This window comes from Adiantum capillus-veneris, chromosome 19, assembly GCF_014529385.1.
Source record: "Adiantum capillus-veneris isolate H3 chromosome 19, ASM1452938v2, whole genome shotgun sequence".
In the NCBI taxonomy this organism is placed as follows: domain Eukaryota; kingdom Viridiplantae; phylum Streptophyta; class Polypodiopsida; order Polypodiales; family Pteridaceae; genus Adiantum; species Adiantum capillus-veneris.
The window spans coordinates 2,376,873-2,400,109 of record NC_140949.1 but is presented as its reverse complement, the minus strand read 5'-3'; positions in this window follow the sequence as shown (position 1 = coordinate 2,400,109).

The following is a 23,237-nucleotide window of genomic DNA, read 5'->3' as shown; positions in this document are numbered from 1 at the left end:
TGATGTGAGCTCTGGTGAAGTATAAGTCACAGGTTCTTCCATTGGTGGTGTATGTGAACTATACCAATCTTCTTCTTCCATTTCTGTAGATGGACTAGGCTCACCATAGGGTATAACAAGCACTAGTGCTTCTTCATCTATGACTCCCTTTGAATGCATGTACTTTACAGGCACTACATTATATCTTGGATATGGTGGTTGTTGACCCAACACAGGTTGAGGTCTTTCCATACTTATTGGTGGTCTTTGAGCTGGTGCCATGTTAAGCTGGTATCTGTACATGGGTTGTCCTTGTGGCCTCATGGACACACACTGAACATTTTTATCATACTTTGGTCGGTAGTAGCACTCATTGGTCTCATGGTTGGTCCATTTACCCTCGATTGCACACCATTTCTGCGGTCTAGTTGTTTATCCCTGTTGAGGTATCCCTTACCGTGGTCCCCTCCTAGGTGCTTTTTGGATGTTATTCATCATGTCATTCATCCTTTTGAGCATCTCTTCTATGGCTGAAAGTGGTGTTGCAGCATCCATTCCCACTTGTGCTGGTTTAGTGGATGTTGTTTTCTCACTTTGGTTATCGTTAGGAACATCTTCTTCATTGAAAATATCACAATTGTCTCCTAAGTCAATCGCATGTGACACACACTCTTCTAGGTTTGTATGCTTCTTGTTATACAGTATAGTATGAAGTTCTTTGTTTAGCAGTCCCTCTAGAAAAAATGATACTAGTCGTTCTTCTGTAGGTATCTCTAGCTCTGGGCATCTGGCAATGTATTGTTTCATTTGAGTTGCACAATCCCTAATAGACTCACCTTGCTTGTGCTTAAAGCTGTAGATTTGAGCTACAGTATTGTGTTTGATTCCCATTTTGGAAAAAGCAACTACAAATCCTTGAGCTAACGTATTCAAGTCCATGATTGACCTTGGTGAAATATTTTGGAACCATGTCAATGTTTTTTCTTCTAACTTCATTCCAAACCCCTCAAATTGAGTATGGAAACCAAATATGCGTTTTGCTCTTAACACTTGCTTAAAGCTTGCTAAGTGTTCGTATGGATCCCCTGATCCACTGTATTTTCTGATTCATTTTTGAAAATCAGCTAGTCTGACGCGTGTATTTGGTTCAACTCCTGGTCTCTTGGCAGTTGGTTCTATTCCGAGTCCTTCAAACCAGTCTGGCAGAAATAGTGACTCATGTAGCCCTAGATTGGCCTTAGTGTCACCCGGTTTCCTTCGTGATGAGGTGGTTTCTGGTTTCTTAACATTAATCTCAGAAGATCTCTCATGGTGTTCATCTCTTGAAATAGTTTCTGTCCCTTGGCCCAATATCCAATCCCTTATTGAATATCCTTGATATTTGGTTTGTTCTACCTCCTCAGGAGTCATCATAACAAAGTTGTTGTTATTGACGGGAGCAAAGCGAACCCCGAACCTCGACGGCCTCTAAAACACCGGGGACCGAATGGTGTGTCTCGAGCCTGTCATGGTAAAGCAAACAGGGGGCACCACCTAGCTTCAGCGGCTAGGACGCAAACAACACACCACCATAACAAAGTTTTCATCCAAGAGAGATGGATGCTTGGGAGTAATGATGAAGAGGAAAGGGAATGAGATCAAGTGAGAGAGAGAGAGAGAGAGAGAGAGAGAGAGAGAGTGAGGGAGGGGGTATAGCGGCTTAGTACTTAGGCATCACAAAAGGATGGCGAATCCGCACACCCTTCACACATACACAAGCTCACTCCAAACACAAGATTAGGTGGCGATTCCGCACACCTCACATGGGCAAAACATTGCAAGAAAACATACTCACAAAACCTCAAGCTTTATTTAGAGAATAAGGCGATGAAATGGGGAGCATAGGGTAGGGGAATGAGAAGGGAGAGAGTGGTAGAGCACATGGTGGATATGTGGGAGTTGATGGCAAAGACTCGCACAAGGGTTATGGCCATCATCCTTCATTTAGTTTCCCTTCATCTTCCATAGCCAAGGGTGTAGAGGTCATGCTCAAGACAAGCATGGTGATTGCGGTGATGGTGATGGTGATGGTGTGGGTGTGTGTGTGTGCACTAGGCACACACAGTGCATAGTGTGTTCTTTGGTGATGTTGTGTGTGTCTTTAGTGTGATGGTGACCCCTCTTTATATAGGGGAGGAGGGGGGAGAAATTCTAGAATTTAGAAATGAAGAAATCATTATCTACATAAGCCATGTGACTGTGGGCCCCACTTGTCTGGCTGTGTGTATATGTGCCAGAACAGAAGTCTCATGAGAGAGAGACTAAGAGAGAGAGATGGGTTGATGAAAAAACGAGAGAGGTGACATGGAGACTAAAGTAATTACAAGAGGGGAGAGAGGGGAGTGTGTTCAGAGGTGAATCTGTGTGTAGATGTGTGTGAACACAAGAAAAATCAGGTAACCACAGGGTGGGGATGGGTCTGTGGGCACCTTTTTTCAATGAAATTGAGTGTGTGTGAGTGTGGGGGAGGTTATTTAGCTACAAGACAAGAGACATGGCGCCCTTTAGAGAGAGAGAGGGGGGTATTTGGGTCATGGGATATGATAGGAGAGAGAAAGGGAGGGTGGGGTATACTATTTTGGAAGATAGGGTAAGTTGCATGTGAGTTAGGGTGCATTATTGGTGAGTTATAATGCATTATTGGTGAGAGGTGGGGTAGCTTGAGGGGAGAGAGAAAGGAGAAAGGACAAGGGAAAGAGAGAGGGGGTTGACCTTTTGAGTGGAGGAGAGGAAAAGGGACACACGGCGGGGCAACGGTGAAGAAAAAGAAGGCAAGGTGGGGATGGGCTACCCCGCAGGCATGAGGTGGCCTATTTTACCTTTCTTATATATTTACATAATCATACTTTATTTTTTTCTTACTTTTTTCCAATGCCTTTTATCACTCCCTCCCTAAGAGGGGGTTTTCATGGGGTGGGGACGAGAGAAGAGGGGTATGGGAGTTTGGCTTGTGAAAAGCCCCCAGCATTAGCCCTCCCCTTTTGGCTAGAGGCATTCATGTCTCTAGCTCATCTGTTTGATCATTATCGTCGGAGGTGACGGCTGATGGTGTGTCCTCATCTGGAATGTCAATTGGTGGAGCTTGGTCAAATCGAAGAAAATAAGGTTTAAGTCGCCAACCATTTACCCTGGTTTTATGAAGTTTTCCATCAGCCTCCATAAGCTGGTAGCTTCCATTGGCATACTTTTTCCTGATGATGAAAGGGCCTTCCCATCGGAGCAGGAGTTTATTATCCTTGCACGTGTCGGAGCGATTGTCGTAGCGGACCACCAACATTCCTTTCTTCAATTCTTTTTTCCGGATATGCTCGTTAAAGCTAAGCCATCTATGCTCTGCTTGTGCTGCATAATAATTTATTACTTCTTCTCTGTCCAGCTGCAGTCTTTCCAAGTTGATGATGTGATCTCTCAAATGCATGTTGGGCTGTTGAAGCTGGCTTGCCATTACTCTGAGACTTTGTAGTTGCACTTCAATGGGCAAGATTTCTTCCTTACCAAATACTAGATGATACGGTGTGAATCCCAAGGATGTATGAAATGAAGTTCTGTAGGCCCATAAAGCTGGTAGTAGATACTTATCCCAGTCTCCAGGATGATTGTTTACCTGCTTGGTAATAATTTTAGAAACCATTCCATTTACCTTTTCAACTAGGCCACTACATTGAGGCTAATATGGTGAAGAGTTCCTCCTTGTAATGCCCAGTTTCTGCATTAATTCTCCTACCAAGTCTGCTCTGAAACCTGGCCCTCTATCAGAGATGATCTCTAAAGGTGTGCCAAACCTACAGCATATGTGCTTGTAGATAAATTTAGCTACCTCTACCGCTGTGATTCTAGTGGTGACTATAGCCTCTGCCCATCTAGTCATGTAGTCGACCCCCATGATAATGTAGAATTTTCCTGAGTTGGCCCTAGGTAATGGCCCACTGGCATCGATACCCCATTTTTCAAATGGGCCATATGAGAGAATAGGTGTCTGTGGTTCAGGCATAAGTGACCTAGTGCCGGCCTTTTGACACAACTTACACGTTTTGCACCAGTGGTGTACATCACGGTTGAGGCTAGGCCATATGAAGCCTGCCTGCACGATTTTCCTACTTGTTATGTCTAGGGCAAAGTGACCACCACAAACCCTGTCGTGACAACTAGCAATTACTCCCGTGATTTCCTGAGAGAGAGGGACCTTCCTGAGTATTTGGTCCTTACCCTTACAGTACAATCCGTCATTGATGAGTCGATACCTTGTGGCCTTCCGCATCAGCCATTGCTTCTGTCCCTTTGTTAAATCTGATGGGCATTCGCCTGTTTCCAAAAAATGCATGATGTCAGGCAAGGCATCACTTCCTTGAAATAGAGGGAGCTTTAGTTTTATTGCTCCAACCACCACTTCCTGTAGTCTTTCACTTGCTAGGGCATATGCTTCTTGGTTTTGAGCCCTTGGGATATGGTGTATTTGAACTTCTTCAAACTTACCTAACAAGGTTTTTACACCACTTAAGTGAGTCCTTAAACTAGGATTCTTGCATGTCCATGATCCATTTACTTGCCTTACCAGAAGTAGAGCATCCCCAAATACATTAAGGCGTTGTGCACCTTGCGAGACGCACCATTGTAGACCCTTGGTTAGTGCTGCATACTCTGCTTCATTGTTAGAATGTGAATCTAACAATTGGCCCAACGAAAATACCTTTGTCCCTTTGTCATCAAAGACCACTATGCCTGCAGCTGCTTTGTCGGACGCTCGCTTGTAGGCTCCATCAAAGTAGAGAGAGTATGCTCCTTCTACCATCGGTGGTACTGGAGGTAATCGGACTTCTCCTTCCTTAGATTGCTTCTCCTTCCCTTCAAAGACTTGGTAGGTCATGAGTCCCCCCAAACTTGCCCTTGTCATGCTTTCTAACTGTACCGTGTAGTCAAACTCTTGCAGACGAACTAGACATTTAGTAATTCTAGCAGACACATCCATGTGTTGTACAACATAGGGAAATATTTCATCCGTGGTTAGAATCACAAATTGCTTAGGCAAAAAATATGACCTAAACTTTGTAGTTGCAAATCTAAGAGCTAGGACTAAGTGTTCCACATGGGTGAAACCTTTCTCTCCTGCTGTCATCATTCGACTAGAGAAGTAGATTGGCCTCATGAAAGATGTCGTCGTATCCTTTTAGAGTAGCACAGCCCCCAATGAGTCATCACCAACACTTGAGGTGACATAGAATTTTTCATCCCACTTAGGTGGTGAGATAGTTGGCAGAGTGGCTAAGACCTCCTATACCTTGTTGTAGTGATATTCGCTTTCCTCGTCCCAAGTGAAAGTTGATCTTTGAGTGATTTGTTGCAGTGGTAGAACAAGTTGTGATAGTAGATGTATGAATCTACGTAAGTACCTCACCTTCTGTAGAAAAGAGACCAGTTGACGTGAGGTCGTTGGTGAAGGTAGGGCTATGAGTGCGGACACCTTACTTGGGTCGGCGTTGATACCTTTTGCTGAAATTTCATGGCCTAGTAGAATGACTTTACTCTCCCCAATGTGGCATGTATCCACATTTAATTGCCCACCTAGGCTCTGCAACCTAGCCAAACCTTCAGTTACCTTTTCTAAATGTGAAATACGGGAGCTATATATACAAAAATCATCAATGAACACTCTTATGGATGTTCCAAAGAACGGTTGAAAAACATATGTGACATATCTTTGGAATGTGGCAGGTGCATTTGTGAGACCAAATGGCATAACCCTGTATGCAAAACAACCCCATGGCGTGATAAAAGTGGTTTTTAGCTGATCTTCCAAGGCTATGCGTATTTGAAAGTATCCAGAATAACCATCACAGACGGTATAGTATTCAAAACCCGCTACTTCATTCAGAATTTCATCCAAGAAAGGGAGAGGAAAGTGGTCTCTCTTTGTAGCTGCATTTAGTGGTTTGTAGTCAACAAAGACCCTCCACTTACCATTCTTTTTAGGTGTCACCACTACGGGTGACACCCATTCTGAGTTTTCTACAGGATAGATGAATCCCGCCTCCAACAGTTTTCTTACCTCGGCCACGAGTGCCTTTTCTTGTATGACCCCCAGTCGTCGTAGCTTTTGCACAACTGGTTTTACCCCTTCCTTCAGCTTAATATGATGTTCCACCACTGTAATGCCTGTGATTCTTTCATAGTTGTCAATGAACAGGTTAGAAAATCCCATCAACATTTGCAAAAAACTATCTTTCTCCTCAAGTGTTAATTCCGTAGACAACATACCCTTCAACCTACTTCCTCCTAGGCCAGGTGATTTGCTCTCCTCTTCATTGAGTTGCCCTTTTGGTGATGGATCACCAGTTGTGCTTACCCTTTGTGGATCCTTCATAATGATATCCATCACATCAATGGAACTGTCACTTTCGTTGGTGGATGTGGTCTCCTCCTCAGAATTGGAAGATTCGCTAGTGGTTTCATCTGCCGATGTTTCGAGATTCATTTGCTTCTGCTTGCCAATCCTCATGTTGTAGTAGATTGTCTCCCCTTTCTTACCGGTCATGCGTAGAAGGCCAGTACCCCAGTCCTGTTTTGCCTTCATGGCCATCAACCATGGCCTTCCCAAAATTAGTGGATAGCCCTCCCCCTTAGTAGGCATTACAAAAACATCTACCTCTACCTCAGTGTTGAAAGCTTTGATTTTCATGGCACTTACCACACCCACACACTTTACTTTTGCGTTGTTTGCCATCTTTGCCTTGCATGGAGAAGGCCTGTCAACCTCGAGCCCTAATCGAAGCATCATAGCTTCGCTCATTACACAGATTTGTGCACCTCCATCAATGTAGGTGTTTCCAATCCTCTTTCCTTCTATGTTTACGTCGACAATTGGAAGGATGTCATCCATGTTGCATCCCGAAATTGCTCCGGCTACCTTTGTTTTGGAGCGTCTTGTACTTACCATTTTAGACCATTGTCGCCTTACTTTTGGTGCAAGATGTAGTAGCTATGGCCATGTAATCTTCGGTCCTTGCTCTGCCACATCCAATGTTAGATCATAGGGCTTAGAACTTTCCCCTAGCTGGAAGTCGGTGATGCCCAATTTCCGTCGTGGCCTGGATGGCCTCTTGCTAGTTTCTCCTCTCATGCTTCTCTCATCATCTGATTGTGTAGCTTTCTCCCTCCTAGCTCTTTTCACAGTCATGGCTTCAAGTGGTTCTAAAAAGGTTACCTTCTCCTTACCCTTGTCCCTCTCCTTTGCTCTGGGTGGATCCACTACTACGGCTTTTCCTTTCTCTTCTAGCCTTATGATGTTTACAGGGCGATCAGGTGGTGGGGCTGGTGGGATGGATGTTTGTAGTGGTGTCTGGGGTGGACGTAGAATTTGTGTTGGTGGGGGTGGTGCTCGGGGTGGGGGTGTTCTTTCTCTAGGGGGTGACAATTGGTTCCTCCTACCTCCTCTATTATAGTTTTGTGGTGGTTTGGGACAGTAGTACATACCATGACCGTCTTCTCCGCAGTTGTAGCAATGATACTCCCTATTTTGTCGCCGTGCTCTTCCAGGGTCTTGATCTCTTTCTTGACTCCTCCCTTGCTGTATTAAGTGGACAGACAAATTCTGCAGTTGGTCAGTAATATAGGCCAACATATCTTGTTGGTCATCTCTTACTCCAAGAGCCGCTGGTGGTGGTATGGTGGTTGTTGTAGTTGCTGGTCGACGCGATGTTCCTGCTTCTTTTGACTCGGTTTCTTTGTCTTTCATACGCAACTTCTTGTCCTTAAGGCGAGCAATCTCAATGACTAACTCGTACGTAGCCGGGAATCTACCTTTCACCTTCACCTTGAGAAGCGGCCATAAGCCATGCGTGAACCGATCTTTTTTTAGGAAATCAGGTGCAGCTTCCCCCCTTGCCAGTGACTCAACCCACCGTTCCCACAAATCCACAAATTTGGACTCATAGGTGGCATATTCTAAAAGACCCTCCTGCTTCAAGTCTCTCAACTTGTCCCACAACTTTTCTGAAGTGGTACCTCCCCCAAAGTGCCTCTTAAAAGCGGTTTTTAAGGGTTCCCAGTCATCCTTGGTTGCTTGTGGAAGTGCATTGTACCATGATCTAGCTTCTAGCTTCATGAGATGCTTAAAGATTCTAACCCGGGATTCATCCGTATCTTTGTTGCTCACTACACATACTACTTCAAAGTCATCTAGGACGTCTGTTACCAAATCCTCCCCCTTCTTTCCTTTAAATGTTGGAAATGCTACACTTGCCATGATTACTGAGAGAGAGCTAGAAAGACACACTGCTTAACTTGCAAAAGTTTTTTTCTTATTTACAAGGAGGCGTGTATACCCTCTTATACTAGGACACAGATTAAAACTTCAAACGGTACATTGCCTTGTACCAAAGGTAGGACAAATGGTTGATCTGATGCCAGAACCTCAAAAAATCGCTCCCCACCCAGCATGGTGTCAATGACGTTCTAGTAGTGAGCCTTCAAATCCAGTATCACGTTGATTGAGCGTACACGTGTTGGTATGTGTGATCTGTCTTGAGGTAGGTTGTACTGATTCATGTGAAGCTTAGAGGTGCTTAGTCACTGTCCAAGCTTGTGGGAGAGGGTGGTGTTCTTTCCTGAAACAAACTCAGTAGATCCCTAGTTTCTCTAGTGAGAGTGTGAGCCAATGATTCCGTTATCTGTGCTGCAGCATCAGGTGCGACTTGAAAACTGACTGTGATAATTACCTCGGTGACTTGAGTTACCCGATTCTCAAAGTAGAATAGTGTTGATTCTCTATTGTGTAGAGCTCCTTCCATTTTGTTGTTGTGGGTTGGTTGTAGGTTGCGGACATGGTTTCGACCTTCTCCTTCTTCTTCTTGGCACTTGGCCTATGTATATCCATTGGGTTTAGCGTGTTGGTTGACTCTCCCACTGCAAATCGATTACCGTTATGCCTGGCACTCGAGCTTCGATGGAGATGTAGAGTTCGTCTAGTTGTGCTTGGAGCTCTTCTTCTTCTGTCGTCCAATTAGCAAATCTTGCTAGCCATTCATCCATTCACAATAGTTTAGGGGTTTCAGTATTCTAAACTGAAGGGTTTCATGAAAAGATCCTCAGTGGGGGCACCAAATGACGGGAGCAAAGCGAACCCCGAACCCCGACGGCCTCTAAAACACCGGGGACCAAATGGCGTGCCTCGAGCCTGTCATGGTAAAGCAAACAGGGGGCACCAGCTAGCTTCAGCGGCTAGGACGCAAACAACACACCACCATAACAAAGTTTTCATCCAAGAGAGATGGATGATTGGGAGTAATGATGAAGAGGAAAGGGAATGAGATCAAGTGAGAGAGAGAGAGAGTGTGTGTGTGAGGGAGGGGATATAGCGGCTTAGTACTTAGGCATCACAAAAGGATGGCGAATCCGCACACCCTTCACACATACACAAGCTCACTCCAAACACAAGATTAGGTGGCGATTCCGCACACCTCACATGGGCAAAACATTGCAAGAAAACATACTCACAAAACCTCAAGCTTTATTTAGAGAATAAGGCGATGAAATGGGGAGCATAGGGTAGGGGAATGAGAAGGGAGAGAGTGGTAGAGCACATGGTGGATAGGTGGGAGTTGATGGCGAAAACTCGCACGAGGGTTATGGCCATCATCCTTCATTTAGTTTCCCTTCATCTTCCATAGCCAAGGGTGTAGAGGTCATGCTCAAGACAAGCATGGTGATTGCGGTGATGGTGATGGTGATGGTGTGGGTGTGTGTGTGTGCACTAGGCACACACAGCGCATAGTGTGTTCTTTGGTGATGTTGTGTGTGTCTTTAGTGTGATGGTGACCCCTCTTTATATAGGGGAGGAGGGGGGAGAAATTCTAGAATTTAGAAATGAAGAAATCATTATCTACATAAGCCATGTGACTGTGGGCCCCACTTGTCTGGCTGTGTGTATATGTGCCAGAACAGAAGTCTCATGAGAGAGAGACTAAGAGAGAGAGATGGGTTGATGAAAAAACGAGAGAGGTGACATGGAGACTAAAGTAATTACAAGAGGGGAGAGAGGGGAGTGTGTTCAGAGGTGAATCTGTGTGTAGATGTGTGTGAACACAAGAAAAATCAGGTAACCACAGGGTGGGGATGGGTCTGTGGGCACCTTTTTTCAATGAAATTGAGTGTGTGTGAGTGTGGGGGAGGTTATTTAGCTACAAGACAAGAGACATGGCGCCCTTTAGAGAGAGAGGGGGGTATTTGGGTCATGGGATATGATAGGAGAGAGAAAGGGGGGTGGGGTATACTATTTTGGAAGATAGGGTAAGTTGCATGTGAGTTAGGGTGCATTATTGGTGAGTTATAATGCATTATTGGTGAGAGGTGGGATAGCTTGAGGGGAGAGAGAAAGGAGAAAGGACAAGGGGAAGAGAGAGGGGGTTGACCTTTTGAGTGGAGGAGAGGAAAAGGGACACACGGCGGGGCAGTAGTGAAGAAAAAGGAGGCAAGGTGGGGATGGGCTACCCCGCAGGCATGAGGTGGCCTATTTTACCTTTCTTATATATTTACATAATCATACTTTATTTTTTTTCTTACTTTTTTTCAATGCCTTTTATCACTCCCTCCCTAAGAGGGGGTTTTCATGGGGTGGGGACGAGAGAAGAGGGGTATGGGAGCTTGGCTTGTGAAAAGCCCCCATCATTATAACAATCCCTAAATAGATAGGTTGGTAGATCTACTGATCCCTTTTCCTTGATCTTGAAGATAGAGATGATCTTCATTGGCGTTAGTTGTCCGAATTTGACATGCAAAGTCCATAGAAGATCTTTTGCATTTCTATCTTCCCAACAATAGACTCTGATCCTAGGATTATCAATACTAAGCCATTTCAAAGGCTTCAAATCAACTTGATCGTATCCCTCAAATTCTAAAGTTGGTGGTCCTTCTTTTGCGGCCATATCTAGAATTATGGTATTTACTTCTAGCCTCTATTTGTCTATCACGTTAGGGTTTTTGACTTGTAAATATTGAGTTCCGTTTTGATCTATGTATATTTTTCCTTGTTTATTTGCCATGATTTCCTCTTCAAACTCAATACTATGGTCATCGATGAGAATAGTGTACTCTTCGTTAGGACCCATGTAAACCTGAGCTCCATGGCGATTGGTCTTAACAAAAGAGAGTATATGCTTATAGCGCATTGTCGTTCCGGTTTTTGAGTGAGTCGAACAAGAAGACATTTCGGACATCGAATCAGAAAAAGTGTCTGGGACTTCTTCAAGGATAGTGTGCAAGGAATCGCTTTGATTCACGCTTTCTTTGTTGGATACTCTACTGGAGGTTTCTCCAAATATGCATTGATTTCCTAGTACATGACTAGATCTAAGGTTCATAAAGACTTGTGAAGCTCTGGATAGAGTACTTACCTTTGGATTGACTTGTTGTCAATTTCTTCCCCTTGACTGGATTGCACTTTCTGTCAAGCTACCGATTCCTTGTCTGCAACCTGATTCCTGCACAAATTTGATCAAGTTAGCTATTCTTTCACAAAGACATTATAATTTTTGCTAACTACTGTGATTGGTCTATGTGTATCACTTTAAATCAAGCTAATTTAGTCAGCAGTTGAGATTTCCAGACTCAACTTTGGCAAAATCAAAGGATTAATCTGCAACCTGAAAACTGAGTGAACATGTACCAATTTGGATCCATTTGAACACAAAATTGCCCGGTGGCTTTGTATTATGGTGGTTTAGCATTGTACAAGTTCAAAAGTCAAAAATGGTATCTCTCTATAGCAGAAGTAAATAATCGCGATTATCTACTTTTGTCAGTTTTTTACACTTTTTGGCTTGGTTTTCCAAGTATACAATCTGTTAAGGTCCTTGGACAAGTTTCAACAAGTTTGGATAAAATTTGTTCTCAATTGTTTCGTGTCCGCAAACTCTGATTTCAAGAATCTAGCTTAAGTCTCACTTTTGTGATCCAAATTTCACCAAATCTGATTTGTGTGGTCTACTTGATATGCTTGACCTTGTGCTATGCTCAAGTATGCAAGATTGTCAATTTTTGGAGCAAATGTAAGTAATCGAGATTATTTACTCTAGCTATTTTTTTGCAAGTTTCTGTCCCAATCTTGACACAGATCTGTTAAGCACCTCAACTTAAGGTCTCTAGCCAAGTTTCATCAAGTTTGGATAATTTTTTGTCAAATGGTCATTAGTTTTTTGTCCGCAGACTAACTTTGTAAATTTGGTCACAATTTTCAATCCAATGAACCAAATCTTACCAAATTTAGTTTGTGGGCTTATTACAACATGCTAAAACTAGTGGTATGCTAACTTGGTCAAAAAAGTTAAAAAATGGAATAGATATAAAGAATCGTAACTATTTACTTCTGGTAAATTTTTGCATCTTTTTGGTCAAGTAAGCATGTACACATGTCTATCACATCAATATAAGCCTATGAATCAAATTTCATTGAGTCTAGACAATTTTTTTCCCAATTTACACTCAAGTTCTCAAAAGTTAGTACAAACTTTAGTTTTTACCCAGTTTCTTGTCAGTTTGGTGATCCAAATCTTTTGTGCCTTTACAAAAGTTGTTTGTACACATGCAATAAGTCACTGGTATCAACCTTGGTCAATTTTGAGCTGAAAGTAAATAATCGTGATTATTTACTTCAGGCTTGAAATAAACCATTTTTTGCACTTTTTCCATGGACAGTCATTTGAGTTATTTTAAGCCTATGAATCAAGTCAAAACTTAATTTGGCCTAAAATATCAAGAAAAAGTAAATAATTTGAGTTTTTGTAAACTTCTGAAATTTTTACCTCAAAGTGTCCTTGAGCTTACCCATTGGTTCATATAACTTTTAAGCTTACTCTTCAGTCGGATTGAGTGGTTTGGAATCTTTTCGTGCTATTTCTAGCCGTAGACCTGAAATTCTACAACTTCAAATACAACTCACAATGATTCTTTTGGAGAGCGCAATGTTCTGAAATCCACCTCTGATCCTACTTACCCTACTCCTACCCAGTTTCTTGTCAGTTTGGTGATCCAAATCTTTTGTGCCTTTACAAAAGTTGTTTGTACACATGCAATGAGTCACTGGTATCAACCTTGGTTAATTTTGAGGTGAAAGTAAATAATTGTGATTATTTACTTCAGGCTTGAAATGAACCATTTTTTAACACTTTTTCCATGGACAGTCAATTCATGAGTTATTTTAAGCCTATGAATCAAGTCAAAACTTAATTTGGCCTAAAATATCAAGAAAAAGTAAATAATTTGAGTTTTTGTAAACTCTTGAATTTTTTATCTCAAAGTGTCCTTGAGCTTACCCATTGGTTCATCACTGGAGACCTTAGAGCCAATTAAGGCAGCAAGGCTTATATCACCATTGGGTGCAATCCATGGGGCAGCAGCAAGCGGAGCTTGGGGGGAGCAAAAGAATCCACTATTGCAAGAAGCCAGCCTGTTTTTCCAGAGTCGACATAGTGAGCCCGTTTTGTAGTGAATCTTTTATAAAAAAATTATTTCAAGCTTCACACACCCTTGTATGCAAGGGTGGGTGCACACCCGTACGCGCCCCCTGCCTCCACACCCCCAACCTTTGAATCTTTTGACTCCCCGAACCTTCAACTTTCTCACACCCCGACTCTCTCACCCCGAGAGAGAGAGAGAGAGAGAGAGAGTGTGGATATATTTTCGATCGGACCCAGTATTGACGAACATACCCTAGCTTGGAGATAGATAGCTATGAGCTGCAAGACTGCGAGAGAGAGAGAGAGAGAGAGAGAGAGAGAGAGAGAGAGAGAGTTAGTGAGCGAGTGAGGGGTAGAGATAGAGCCCGCCTCTTTTGGTGTGCACTATGCACATAGGCAGACGTGTGTAGGTACCGACAAGTAAGCCCAGACATCACCTGACATCGATCCGATTTTGCTGTCATGTCCAACAAGTTTTCTCCTTCTCCTCGACTTTGGATTTTGGCGACTCAACATCGGTTTTGACACCAATATTGGCATTTTCTCGACGTCTCAATAATTTTTCTCTCCGATCTTGACATTGACGGCTTAGCATCGACTTTGATCGTTTACAGCTCAGTGCATCGGTTTTGACATCAATCAGGTGGCTATTCGACTAGTGTGCTTCCACTCGATGGCAAAAGCTGACACCGAGCGTTTTCTCAACTTCGAGCACAGGCGTCCATAGCATTGGCACTTCCACTCGGTGGCGGAAGGCAGCTCCAACGACCATCCTCAGCCATTCCGACTTCGACAGTTTTCTCCAATTTTGGTTTCGACGGCACATGCTAACAAATCCAGCTCCGAGGGCCCATTCCAAAGTAGGGTTTTCCTAGAGCGCACTCAACTCTTGGCAGGTTTTTTTCATCGACGTGTTTAACGATCGACGAGGTAGTAGTTGCTAGTTTCCAACAGTTTTGCTCAAAGGTTGCATTGTAGCTTGTGTGGAGTATTAGAGAGGAGTTTTGGCACAGTCTTGTGCAGTTTCATGCTATGTATGCATATGTGGATACAACTTGAGCTAGGTGTAGCTCGCAGGTAATAGATTTACAGGTTTGCAGCAGTTTTTGGACATGTACACATCCATAGAGCTACTCGGTTAGGAGTGAACTAGTTTGCCAGGCTTTTGGCATTACATGTAGACCATTTGTGGATTTGTTTATTGAGACATTGAGTGTCTATTCTTTATGCGTGTTTGCTGAGATTTTTGAGTTTTTGCTCAGCTTCCAGGAGAACTCTGTCGGATTTTTCCTAAGATTTCTTGCCGGTTTATGCGTATTCACAGTTTGCTCTCTGATGGTTTAGTGGTTGAGCTAGACTCCCATTTTGATAGTGATCGAGTGTTTACTCTCACTTTGACACATTTTGACAGGTTTTGTCAGTTTGGACACGGTTTGGTGTTCTTGTACCCACTCTTGCAGGAGTGAGGATTGAGTATGCTTGTGTGGCTACAAAAAGGCAGTCACAGATTTCAGAGTTTTTGCAAACTTTTGCAAGCAGTTTCTCTTGTGGGATGCAATTTGAGCTATTTTGCTCTCTACTTGTGTATATGGTTATGCGCTTTATGTGGGTTGAGCAATTTGTCCCAGTTTATGCATGCAAAGTTTGCACATTGTGGAGTTGCTTTTAGGCATATGTGAGCATCAATTTGGATGCGTTTGATCATGCTTTTGAGCATTGGGTAGTGGTTGAAATACCTCCCACTTTGTTGCCAATTTTTGGAATGGTTTATGGTTGAGATTGTAGTTGAGGTTTTGCTCAGTTTACAAGGGAGATTCTGCCAGATATTTCCCATATTTCTTGCCATACTTCGGTTCTTAGCCATTTACTTATGGTTGTAGATATGTGTGATAGTGTAGAGTCCCCTACGGTGACTTTTGAGAGAGGGCAATATCGTTCTTGCCGATACTCGCGTTGTTGGCATTGCGGTCACATGGGACACATTAAACGTTGTTGTTTCAGATGTATGAGACAGCAACAGAGATATATGCGAGATGCAAATATGGCTTTGACACATGTTAGAGAGGCAGTTCCAGTGGTAGTATATGCCAGTAATGGTGATGTCACGCTTGCCTCGAGTGTAACTCTTGCAGATTTGTCTATGGATAGCACACTTTCTCTACAATGGTTACTAGATTACGATGATACTTTCCACCTCACACCATGTCATGAGTGGTTTAGCGCATTTTCTAGTGGGAGACTTGGTTGTGTGCACTTGGTTGACGGTTTGTCTTTGCCTAGTGGTGCATCATACACGCTATGACATGAGTGCTACGTTCCTCAGCTGAGATAGAGCTTGATCTCAGTGAGACAATTGATAGCTTTTGGTTGTCAGATACTACTTAGAGAGCAGTCTTTCCAGATATATTCCGATTCACTAGTGATTGACAGAGGAGCACGCATTAGACTGGTATATCCTATGCATGTGTCTGAGGTTCGAGATGGCATAGTCTTGATTTTGTTGCGGCATGTGTTGAGCAAGAGACGAGACATGTTTCTTTTGCCAGTGATCTCCATCATGCTCAAGAGACAGAGCATTTAGCTATGCAGGAGTCAGTAGACTCTGTAGAGACAGAGATAGAGCGGTAGTGCTCTAGTGAGACACAACATGTGTTGTCAGACTTTGTGCAGACAGAGGTAGAGTAGGTCTCCTCCCTACAGACACAGACAAAGTTTACAGATATGGAATTTTTTGACATGATCATGTTAGAGGCTGATGAGTTAGTGCCAGGAGGATGCACAACTTTTCCTATGGGTGATAGGGACGTAGCTTCCCCAGTGTTGATGTTGACACATCCATACGTGATGGGTAGTCTTGGTGATGTAGTGATTGCAGATAGCGTAGGGGAGGCGAGTACAACCAGGTTTTGTAGATTTCTCCAGCATTTGGGAGTCTCATGTTTGACTTGTTAGTGTCGAGGCCCGATCTAGTAGCTACAGTGGGAGCATTTGCAGTAGGGATAGTTGGTCGTACGGTGACTGACATAGAGCTTTGCAGACCATACAGAGTTTTTTGCAAGATTTAGATGCAACCTCTAGCATGGGTATGCACACTAGCCTACCACCAAAGCCAATACGACTGCATGTAGATTGACAGAGTGAGCTAGTGGGTGTAGGTTGAGAGAGTCTCTCACCTATTTTTTTGTACATACTAGTAGTGTAGCTAGTAGGTCTCACTTATCGATGCATCGCCTTTAAGTGGGAGATCGTTGGGATAAAGGTGCTTTGCCTTTTGCCCGCCCGAACGTCCAATTTCTAACCGCCCATCCATGTGTGTACATACCCTTATTGTTCATTACATATGAGAATAAGGATCTCCTCATCATTAGTTCTTGAGGCTACTCCACCCACACCGACTTGTGCTCTTCCCCTTCTCCGCATGCACGCGCACTCATGTTTATGCATCAAGTCAAATTTGTGCAGGATTGGGACTATGAACACCTCTACTTAAGGCATAAGGGAGTAACAATGAGAGTCATCATCAAGGGCCATAGCTACAGAGACATTAATCAAACCTTGGTGGAAGACTTTGATGTAATTACGGTTCTTGACAAACATCTATCTACATGGTTGACAAACAAAATACATATTTGGATGTGCAGAGCGTTTGAATGTGGAAGCCTAAGAAAGGAAGATTGCATCCTAGAGCAATGAGTAGGGGAAAGAGCTATATTCAAGAGCCATTTCTTGAGGACTTGTTTGAACCCTTTGGATGGGACTAAACACAGATGCCTCTAGACATGTGCGTGAATGAGCTAACACCCACAAAAAATTTTGACGAGAAGGTTTTGATATAATGCCATTCCAAATGGTGAAAGCAATCTTGGAGCTGAGAGTAGAAACTAAGAAGAGGAAAACACAAGAGACAGTTAATTGCAAACGAGTAGTGGACGAGGTTTTCATTCAAGATATCAAAGACAAAAATGAAGAGTTCCAAGATTTGTAAGGTAGTGAGTTAGAGATTGATGTTGAGGACAAGCTATCGAGTAGCTTTAAAAGCAAGGATGGAACCAAATAGCACGAGGAGCTCTTTTACTATTTTTCCAATCAAAAACCAAGAAGAGAACACAAAGATCAAGCAAAATGAGTGTAAAAACAAAGAAACAAACAGGAAAATCCAAGGCATCAATTGTTGAGCAAAACATAGTATCTTATGCTCATGGGAGCAGTTGACCGTGTAAGGGACAAGATCACACAAAAACCAGTGAAACCAGCTTCTATAAAGACAAATCCAAAGAAGCAAAGCGAAAGGAGACCCAAAGACAAAGCTAAAACGTTAAAAAAAAGTCCAAAACTGAACGCAAATGTGAATATTAAAAGTCTAAACAAACCATAAAAGAAGTTTGGACAATTGAGATGAAAAGTGAAGAGGGATTTGACAGGGAGAGATTTGACGCACCCTCTCACTATAAAAATACACCATACAAGACAGAAGAATTGTAGTTCAGTTAGCCAATGAAGGAACTCAAGGAATTGGGTATATCTTATGATGGGCCTGAGAATGCTAAGAGAATTGGCCTAGCTAAACCAAGGGAAGAACTGAAATTGGCTTATATAGACACAAACCTCACTGAAGAGGAAGAGAAACTTCTAATAGCTACACTCAAGCAATATAGAGATGCATTTGTTTGGTTATATATGGACCTTAAGAGAGTTGATCCAAGGATTTTCCAGCATACAATTTGAATCACTTGCTTATAAACTTGAATTGCATATGCATGTTAAAGTACATTCGATTTTCTATGTAAGTTTGTTAAAAATGTATGTATCTAATCCTCAACATGTTTTGCATGAGAATAATAATCTTCATGATGGTGGGTCATTAAACATAGAACTAGAAACCATTCTTGATCATAGAACTAGGTAACTTAGAAGTAGAACCCTTGTTGAAGTTGTGGTTAAGTGGGATAAGTTCCTTGTAGAAGATGCCTCCTAGGTTGACTTAGATGTTTTGCATGTTGAATACCCCTCCTTCCAATACTGAGGATAGAGTTAATTTTGACAAGGGGAGAATTAAATAGGACTTATTTTAAAAAAAATTAGCAATAACTTTTGATTGAAGCAAAATTTGGTCGTTTTAAAGTTTTTTCATAGTCTAGAAGTTTGTTCCGATTGTATTCCTCTAGTTTCAAATCTTGACCTAGGGCACACTTTGGGAGCCACTTTTGAGGGTGTTAAGATCAGATTTTGGAAAAGTTTTGTATGTAGGAAACGTACTCCAACACACAAGCAAAAATATTGGTTCTATGATTATTTTAAGATTCTATTGTTTTGATACTTGTTTCAGCTTGTAGATTAAGGAAAAAGTGAGAAAATACCGTTTTACCAAGTTGGGCATTCAAGCTTTCGAGATGGGAGTACTATAACGGCTGACCCTGCTTTCAAGGGACAACGAGCCTCCATTACTCCCTTGATTGGGAAGTTGAGGCTCCATGTCCAAAGCTATGTCAACAAAGAAGACTTTTTCATCTCTCCTCTCCAACATGAGGATGCTATCCTAGGGGCACCATGGTTCAACCGCATGGCTACCAACCTGAAGTTCCCTAAAAGGAGAATCTACTTCACCTACAGGGGAAAGAACATGTATATAGATGATAGTGAGTGTGGTCGTACTATACCACTTGTAAATTCTCCTACTTTTGATAAATCAATGAAGAGCTTAGTTTTTGCGTACATGATTTTTTTCAAAGAGTCCCTAAAAGATCTTAATGTTTCATCAAATGTAAATGGTAGGAATCAAGAAGACTTAGACTTGTCTTATTTTCTAAAAGGATTCCAAGATGTGTTCATCGATGATATCCCTATGGACTTACCTCCAAAAGGAGGGGATGATGACCATCACATTGAGCTCCTTCCAGGAAGCTCACCGCCTAACAAGCCTCCTTATCGATTTTCTCAAGCTCAACAAGAGGAGATCATGAGGCAAGTACAAGTATTGTATGATAAAGGGATGGTGAGGCCTAACTCTTCTCCCTTTTGTTCTCCGGTTCTTTTAGTGCAAAAGAAAGATGGTATATATCATATGTGTATGGACTATTGAGCACTAAACCATATCACTATCAAAAACAAATTTCCCGTGCCTCGGGTAGAAGGTATGTTGGATGAGCTACAAGGATCTACCTACTTTAGTAGGATTGACCTTAAAAGTGGCTCCTGATGATTTTGGGTGCCTCTACCAAATGGATTAGGTACTGTGGATACTTCACCAGCCATGCCTTTCTCCACCTGGGCTCGGAGTTGACTATTAACTTGGCCCCTTCAGGCTGGGAGATATCTGCTGTGTAGAGTAGAACTATCGGCTCTTCTCTAATCCTCTTGTTGATGGTGGCGGCTTCATATTTTAGCAAAGGATATGGGAGAGAGGGCTGTAGCCATTCACGCCGGAGTTTGCTGGCGTCGATCTTCTAAATGGTCATGGATTTAAAAACCCTCTGCTCCCATTCCAAGGCTTCCTTGGTCGTTTCTCTGATTTCTGCCTATATGGCCTTGCACAGCTTCTCTTCCTCTTCTTGTGTCAGATCTTGTGGCTCTTGAGAGGGTCCTACTAGGATTTCCTCTTGCATGGGTGTGTCCACAGGATCTGCCACATTCTCTAGGTCTATGCCTTCCATGGCTGCCGGTCCTGTGCCTACTGCCTGCTCTTCTGTTTGCTGTCCTCTCAGCTCTTCTATCTGCTTTCGGAGTATCTATTTCTCTGCTTCATCTTCTTCTCCCATGTTCACGAGGAGGTCGTTCAACTCGGCGTTTACCTTCTCCGCCTCCTCGAGCTTTCTCTTTATAATTTCTAGCTCATCTTGCATTGCGTTCTGCTCTTCTTCCATGCATGTTTGCATAACCACAGACCCTTCCGCCATCATCAACCTTTTCTTTTTCTCTAAAGTCAACTCTTTCTGAAGCTCTTTCATCTATTCTTCATAGATCTGGCTTTCTCTAGTGGTGTGAGTCGAGCTAGTAGCTCTGACTCTGGCAGGAGATGCCCGTAGCCGTTGGATGGTTTGCTCTTTAACTTTAAGTTGGTCTTTGAGCTCAAGGACTTCATCCTGGCTAGTCTCCTTGTCTATTTCTGCCTTTTCTTTGGCATTTCTCATGGCCTCAACTTCCTTGGACTCCTCAGCAAGTTGTAGGGTTAGGTTATCCCTTTCCCTCTCTGCATCTGTCAATGACTTGCTGAGTTGTCTATACCCCTCTTTGGCTCCTTGCAGTCTTTGGGATGTTGCTTGATTTTCTCTTTCCATTACCTGGCATCTTTGCAATGCCTTTGCCAGACTGGCTTGTAGCTCTGCTTCTCTCTCTATCTGCCTTTGGCTTTGTTTTTGTAAAGTGTCAACTTCCAGCTTTATCTGCACTTTAGTGGCTTTGAGAGTTGCCATTTCACATCCTGAGGCCATTGACTAGGCTCTTATCTCGGTTACCTTTGTCATCACCACATCCCAATCATTGGTGGCCGGGTGCAGGTCCACTATATCAGTGGCCATCTCCTTTAGCTCTACTAACCGTATGCTTTGTATTTACTCTTTGTTCCCCGTGCTTGCCAAGTCAAATGCGACTGTGGCAGCCTCTTCTTTTGTGTATCCGGAAGCTAGCAGGTCTAGAAATGTGTTGTATGATTCATTTGGCTCTGGCTGCCCACTTTTAGGCTTAGCCTCTTCCTTTGGCTCTTGCTACTGGCTTTGTTCTGGCTTTGGCTCTTGCTACTGGCTTTGTTCTTCCTTTGGCTCTTGCTACTGGCTTTGTTCTTGCTTGGACTCTTCTTGTTCTTCTGGATTTTCTTGCTCCTCTTTGTCTTCTTGTGGAGGGCTACAAGGAGGTGGTGAGGGTGGTAGGTTGGACTCAGGGCTAGCTGGTGGAGTTGCGGCTTTTTCTCGAAATCTCTATCCACCTTGGTCTTCCTTTCTCTCTCTTGGCCCTCTTGCTCTTCTAGTAGTTTTTGTTGGACTTGCTCCACGTCCTCTTCTGTAAAGGGTACATGTGGCATATTCTCTGCTGTGGCATCAAGAATCTCAAAATTATTAATGTAATCATCGAATCTGTCTCTATGCACCCTGTTAAGTATGGAGCCTGATTTACCCTTGTAATTTTTTGTGGTAAAAGCGCACATTTGTAAGGCCCCCATTATGAGGAGAAGCCATCGTGCGTGAAGGAAAATCACTCACCGGAAACCAAAATTTTAACGGACAAGAATCAGGGGCAACTTTAAAGGCCTCGGGGACGGAGGCCCCCGAGACTTTTTTTTTTCGCCGGAATATTCTTTTTCGCTGGAATATTATGGCCAGACAGCGGCCCGAAAGTGTCGGAAAACAACCGGTCGGTTGGCCGGTGGCCGCTAGTCAATGGCCGTTGGCCGGTGGTCGGAAGTCAATGGCCGGTGGCCGGTGGTCGGAAGTCAGTGGCCGGTGGCCGAATTCAAAAGCGGACTTGTCTTCTCAAGGGCGGCCACACATGGGCGGATTGGAGGGTGTGATTTGGACTTATTCGCACAAGGGCGGCTACACATGGCTGTCTCTCACAAGAGAGGGCAACCCTTTTGGCCTATAAAAGGAGGCCATTTCTACACACATTTCATAGTGTGAAGTTGATGCAACAAGGTGAGTGTGAGGTGGTCAGAGTGAAGCAAGGCGGGAGCTCCATTAAGGGTATAATCCCATTGTAAACTACTTCTTGTTTTGAAGTACTAAAGCCATTGAGTGGCTGCTTTCCCGTGGACGTAGCCCACATTGGGTGAACCACGTATATCGTGTGTACTCTCTCTCTCTCTCTACTCTATAATCTCGTGTATATAAATCTGTCTCTCTCCATTAAGTAATCTACTCAATTATCTATTTAGCTACGTCTTATTTCCTAACAACTGGTATCAGAGCAAGGTTTGCTCGTAGCTAAATTATCTCAAGGAAAGGATTCCTTGAATTGAGTGGGAGTTATGGCGGAGGAAGGGAAGCTCAAGATTGAGAAGTTCAACGGCAAAAACTACCAACATTGCAAGATTCAGATTGAAAACTATCTCTACCAGAAGGACCTCTATTTGCCACTAGCCGGTCTTGCGAAGAAGCCCGCAACAATGGCAGATGAAGCATGGATTGTCCTTGATCAAAAGGCACTGGGAACAATCCGGTTAAGCTTGGCGTCAACGGTGTCCTTCAATGTTTCGGAGATGAAGACCACGGAGGACTTGATGAAGTCACTTGACGACTTCTACGAGAAACCATCGGCATCCAATAAGGTATTTCTTATGAAGCGCTTGTTCAATCCGGTTAAGCTTGGCGTCAACGGTGTCCTTCAATGTTTCGGAGATGAAGACCACGGAGGACTTGATGAAGTCACTTGACGACCTCTACGAGAAACCATCGGCATCCAATAAGGTATTTCTTATGAAGCGCTTGTTCAATCTAAAGATGGCAGAGAATGGTTCAGCTGCAGAACACCTAAATGACTTTAACACAAACATAAGTCAACTTCGATCACTGAAAATCAATTTCGATGACGAAGTGCGAGCTATCCTTATACTATCATCTCTACCGGATAGTTGGGACAGTCTTGTGATGGCTGTAAGTAATTTTATCTCTGGCACAAATACTCTTAAGTTTGATGATGTTGTGGGTGTTCTCCTAAGCGAGGAAATGCGAAGGAGAAGCGCAGGAGAATCATCAAGTGCTGCACTATCACTGGAAACAAGAGGAAGGCTTAAGGAGAGGTTCAAAAACCAAAAGGGTCGTGATCGCTCAAGGCGGAGCAAGTCAC